The 6,000-nt window shown below is 38.4% G+C and overlaps 1 long non-coding RNA gene across 1 annotated transcript in view; it reads left to right on the top strand.

Annotated features, from left to right (window-relative positions):
* Nucleotides 1–3,907: 3,907 nt before the first annotated feature.
* Nucleotides 3,908–6,000, top strand: part of LOC103794827 (uncharacterized) — a 51,726-nt gene continuing 49,633 nt past the window's right edge. The window contains exon 1 of the long non-coding RNA XR_004727991.2: nt 3,908–3,998. This is a non-coding gene — a long non-coding RNA (uncharacterized LOC103794827). The remainder of the gene's footprint in view (nt 3,999–6,000) is intronic.

Here is a 6,000-nt window from a genome sequence, read left to right as displayed (position 1 = left end):
GAGATGCCCTGTCCAGCAAGAAGTGAGTCTAGTTGACAGTCTTCCTGAAGAGGCCTTGCTGAGCTGCTGTAGGCTCCACCATTTGTTGTATAAACTTTCTGGTGATTTTATTTACACAGGTGAGGTTAAAATCACCTACCCGAACTTCAGCAATTGTGGATGCCACTCCCTACACTGAGCTCAACAATCTCAGGACGAGCTCAACAGTCTCAGGACAAGCTCAGACTGCTGTGCTGGCTGCAACAATTTCAAGCCAATGGATCTTAGCTTCTGGTCTTCATAGGGGTGAGACCCCCAGAGCCAGATTGCTTGGCTCCCTGGCTTCAGGCCCTTTTTCAGGAAAATGAGCAGTTCTGTCTTGCTGGCATTTCAGGTGCCTCTGGGGTATAAGGAAAAAAACATCTTCTGCAGCTAAAATGGCCACCAGGTTTTGTGTTGGAAATCTGGGGCACTGGTGTTGTAGACACCAGAGGGAGTCTCCTGGTTTGCAGGTTGTGAAGACCAAAGGAAAAGCACAGTATCGAGCCAGAGTGCCAGAGTGTTGGGAAACATCCTTCCCAAATGGCTTTTCTTGGCTAAGAGAGGGTGTTCTCCAGCCACTTGTGCTTCCCTGGTGAGAAGACACCCCACCCTACTTTGGCTTGCCCTCCTTGGGCTGCACCCACTATCTAACCAGAGCGAGTGAGATGAACCTGGTACCTCTGTTGGAAACGTGGAGATCACTTGCCTTCTGTATTGTTCTTGCTGATAACTGCAGACTGGAGCTGTTACTATATGGCCATCTTGGTGGAAATCCCCTAGGAAGGTATTATCATTGTCATTCTTATTTAAATGTAATGGATAAGGATACTGAGGCACAAGAGGTTGAATAACTGGCTGAGATGGTTTGGATGTTTGTCCCCTGCAAATCTCATGCTGAAATGTGATCCCAGTGTTGGATGTATGTGGACCCTGGTGGAAAGTGTTTGGTCATGGAGACAAATCCCTTGTGGATGGCTTGGTGCCTTCCCATAGTAATGAGTTACCATGAGAGCTGATTGTTTACATAGAGTCTGAGACCCCCCCAACCCACACCCTATCTCTCTTGTGTCTCTCACCATGTGTTGCACGGGTTTCCCTATCTTTCTGCCATGACTGAAAGGTTCCCGAGGCTCACCAAAAACTGAACAGATGCTGTCACCATCCTTGTACAGCCTGCAGAACTGTGAGCCAACAGCTGGCTATGTAGTATCTTAATAAATTGTCTCAGGCTGTGATATTAGCCACTTAGAATGAACTTTCAAGATTAAACTCTTTTCCCTCTGATTCAAGCTAATTTTTTAACATATAGTTTTAACATTTGTAAAACTCCTTTTACAAATGTATGTCATGATTGTATGTTTTGTGAATTTGTATTTTGATTTATGCAATGTTGAAACTGGTCAGAGGTGGTTAAAATAGGGGAACCATCCACCCATAGGTTAGGGCTTGAGTGAAAATGAGAAACAGCTGTAAGTGTCCCACTAAATAGTTTCCTTATAAATATCCATTGGAATTATACAAGAAAAAAGCCAAAAAAGAAAAAAAAGAAAAAGACTGAGAAGCTTGATGTACCAAATGGCTGTAGAAATGGACTACAACACAATTCTTACCAGGTATAAATGGTGAGTAAAGAAATGTTAGGAAGGCAATTTTCACCTATAATCAACTATCAATTGATTGTGCATGAAAACCAATGAATTTATAAACTATGAAAATTAACTATTGCCTCTGTAATGAGTGAAAATGGTATATTAATTTATTCATTTATCCATTCATTTGAAAATTATTAAGAATGTGATATATGATAGGCACTGTAGTTTCAGTAACCTATGAAATATTAGTGAGACACAAAATAAACAAAGAAACACATGGATAAACAAAATACCTAAAGATTGTGTTAGGTTCCATAGGAGATATAAGCAGAAGTTATGGTAAAGATACATTCAGAGGTGGGAAATCTATTCTAGATAGAATGATCCAGAAACAACTCTCCCAGTGTGCAACATTTCATAGGAGACCTAAAATATAAGAACCATGGGAAGTGGTCCAGGCAGTGGTGGGAATGCATACAATGAATCTAAGACCAGACAACTTAATGTCTTCAAAGAATACAAAGAACCATGCAACTGAAGAAAAAGCCAGGAGCTGGGATGATGGGTAGACATTCAGACAAAATCCAAATCCTGTGGTGTCTTACAAACCAGAATAGTGAGTTTACATTTTATGCTAGCATGATAAAAAGCATTGAGATGTTTTAAATGGGAAAATGATGTTATCTGAATTATCTTTTAAAAGAATATTTTTCTGGATAAATTAGAAAGAGGAGCTTTAAAAATATTTAGACTACTAAAAGAATATTATAACAAAACAAGCTGAAGATAATTAGAGCTTGGACTAGAGAGTTGCAAGGGGAGAAAGGCCTGAATAGGTATATATTTTGGAAATGGTCCTGGAAAATTTGTTCATTTAGTAAATGTGGTTTTTAGAGAAAGAGAGGAATTAAAAATGCTTCTTAACTGGAGCAAATGATGGCGCCATTATAAAAATGGAAAATTACTGGATGAGAGAGCTCTAATTCAGATAATCTGATTAGTTGGTTGCTTGTTGCTTTATTTATTTATTTTTTTAGTACAGGATTTTTATTAACTCTTTAAAATATCATATCATCAGGATTTTGTTTCCAAACCTAGACAACTTTTAGGTTTTACTTACTAAACTGTTCCTTTTTCAGAGATGTAGATACCATACAAAATTTTTCTGATATTTCTGTTTTTAACTGTTGTGGCTTGCTGAATCAAAGCAGCTGAATTTGATATAAGTTCAATGACATTTTCTTCAAGAATTAACTCAATTTATCGGCTTTGTGATATGAAACAAGCAACACCCAGACCCACCTGAACCTTGTGGATGCATTTTTCACTAAGAAAGTTTGAATTTCAACAAGATACCCATTCTCCTGAATAATGACATTGATGGGAAAGTAAGCATGTACAGATCTCATCTTGTAATGAATGTTCATTGTAACGCCTTGATCATGCTCTGTGGATGGCCACAGATAATGTGCCCAGTAGCCAGTTTCTTTATATTTCTATGCCATTTGTCAAGCCGGAGTCTTGCCTCTTTTTTTTTTTTTCTTCCCGAGAGTTCTACATTCACATAATTAAAGTCCCTCCACAGAGTTTCTCGGGCTTCTTCAAAATAATTATGCCTCCCTTCAGAGTGTTGTCGACATTTTCTGGAATGCAGGCAGTCTGAACACTGAGTATGATCTTTATTCTTGCAGATGTGGCAAAAGGCTCAGGTGATCTGTTTTCAACACATTATGCTTGAATTACCCTAAGGAAGATGTCAAGACGACAGATAAATATGCCTGACCAAAGCTCAGAAGAAAAGAACCGAACAGAAGATACAAATTTGGAAGTCATTCGTGTATAAGAAAATATTAATGGTCATGAGAAAAGTAAAATCATCTAGTGTCAGCTGTTAGAAGTCAGCGGTAAGTCTCACATGTGGGAAAAAAAACAAAAAACAAAAAATCTTTGGAGGATACAACCTGAAACTTAAACTATGTTTGCTTAAACAGGAGCAAACTATACAAAATTTAGGTTTAGTTTCTTGATTCACTTACGCCTGAAATTCATTCTGAGGCAGAATTGGGAATTAGTGTAACCCGGGGTTAAGTCATCAACAAAACAACAGCAGGTGCAACCTGTTCTTGGCAAGACTGGGCGCATACAGGCCACACCCTCGCTCCTGTGATAAGGAGACAGAAGTTTCCACTTCAGCCTCTGATTGACTGTGGGCCAAGCATCCGCTTCAGCCTCTAATTGGTCCTAGGGCGTAACCAATTGGAGGCCTTTAAAGACGTCTGCTGCTAAGTTCTTTCGATTTTGTAAAAAAAAAAAACCCCGGGAGCGTTGCCGTCAGGAGATCTTGAGCCGTTTGCTTGAGCTCTGCTTCTTTCTGAATTATCTTGAGTAAGTCTGTGGTTTCTTTACTCAGTTCTTTTGTTGCTGTGTCTATCTTTCTTTGCTTTCTTTTTTTGCTACTTTGTGAGTTTTGTTTAATTCCGTGTTCAACATGCTGGACTTGGACAACTCTTTTCAGTAACAGTTTCTTTTAGTTACATAACACCTTTTTCATTGTTCAGCTAAGCTTCTTTAATTCTGTATTTTTCTATTTTCAAGAATGAATTAGCATGTTAGTGATTTTGGTGATTTATAGGAAGATATCATTGAAACACTTCATAAACGACAGAGCCAAAGTTTTGACAAAAGTGTGACTAAGGGGTTGAAAGGCAGTTTCACAAAAATTCAGTTTAAGGTAATTGATCTGGAACTTTAGAAACTTAACATATATGAATATCTACAGTGCAGCTGAAACAATCGCTAAGTTAGAAAATACAGAATATTTATCTCTGTAATAAATTTTATCCTAAAATGTTGGAGGTTTTAAATGTAAAAGCTAAACTTCAAGTAACTGTGTGATGCAGATACTTAAAATTCAAATTAAGTGGTCTGGAAACCAGTTTGAAGTCAGCCAAACCTGGGTAGTAACCTAGGCTATCCCAGTAATGTGACTTTGGAGTCTTCATGTCTTTGTAACTTGTCAAATTGCCTAATGGTAGAGTAGGCAGATAACCAGGTATGAGCAGGGGAGGGAAGCTCCTGAGAAAGGGGTGGTCTGGAAAAATCTCACAGTCCAGGGACCATCTGAAACCTGAATTCTACTAGATGTGAACAGAGGAGAAGAAATTCCTCTGAGGAAAGGAATGCGCATTAAGATGCCCAATAATCATTCGCTCTGCGTTTTACCTGTCAGAATCGAGCTAGCTACATGCCTAACGAGAGGTAAAAGGCAAAGAAGAAAGTTTCAAAGAATAATGCAAGTGTCATATGTATCTGACACCAGACCTGTGCATGCACACAGATGATAGTAAGGGAGGGTCCCACAAGCCTGCATTGGGAAGTTGGTGTGGGGAAAGAAAGGGGACTTAGGGCAGGTGTAGAAAAACTAGACGAAGTAAAAAGGCAGAGGCTTAAGACAGAAGTGAGAACTTAAAAAATTCGACATCATGAAAACCCAATGTGGAACTCTCAGGGGCTGCTGCTGGCCCATTCCCTTCCAGCAGCTGGCTCTGACTCATCTTTTCAGAGTGTACTGTTGCTTTAAACAAACTCTCTGCCCTCTACTTTCCTTCAATTCTCCGTTTATGGCTAACTCAATCACTTGGTAGAATTCTTGTTCCTAGTAAGACTAAGGATTCCCACACTTCCTGGTAGCAATAATACAGAATACAAAGAATTGAACTTTTATTTCTCCACATTAATATTTTTCTATGTTACTAAGCATATTAGAAAATTTTAATTTCAGAATAGTTCATTTATAGAAGTTCTAGATTAATTTATTACTATTATCCTCTTGTTGGGTATTTAGAATCTTTTTATTTCATATATTTTTAATGTATCATTTGTTGTGACTCTTAGCCCAACGTATTAGGCAGAAATTCTATATTCCCCTAGTCTCTTCACTTGCCTCCTCAGTGGATATTGCTTACCCTCTACTCTCATCTCATACCTTCAAGACGTCTTTCTCCTCAGCTTTTTGACTTTCTTAGGCTAAAAAGAAAAAAAAACTGTTTAGAAAGTAATCAGAAGAGACTATCCCCAGCTGCTTGCTAGACTCCTATTTACTCACCTGTTTCTATATTGCCTATATACTCAGCTTTTCCTTCTCTTTGATGGATCAACCTGTGTTCTCATTGAAGGACATCCCTTCCACTCGTGCACCTGCTGAAACGCATTGCTGTTTTTTTCCTTTGTGAGGTATTATCCTTTCACCTTTTGACCAAATTATTCCAGTAGCATCAACCATCTTGCTACGTATGTTATCTGAAAAATAAATTTGAAAAGAATTTACAATACCATGTTCTTTTGCTACATTCTACTCTCTTCTTCATAGAAAAACTTTGAGACAAAT

This window comes from Callithrix jacchus, chromosome 11 (genome assembly GCF_049354715.1).
Source record: "Callithrix jacchus isolate 240 chromosome 11, calJac240_pri, whole genome shotgun sequence".
Taxonomy (NCBI): Eukaryota; Metazoa; Chordata; class Mammalia; order Primates; family Cebidae; genus Callithrix; species Callithrix jacchus.
This window is presented reverse-complemented; position numbering and strand designations above follow the sequence as displayed.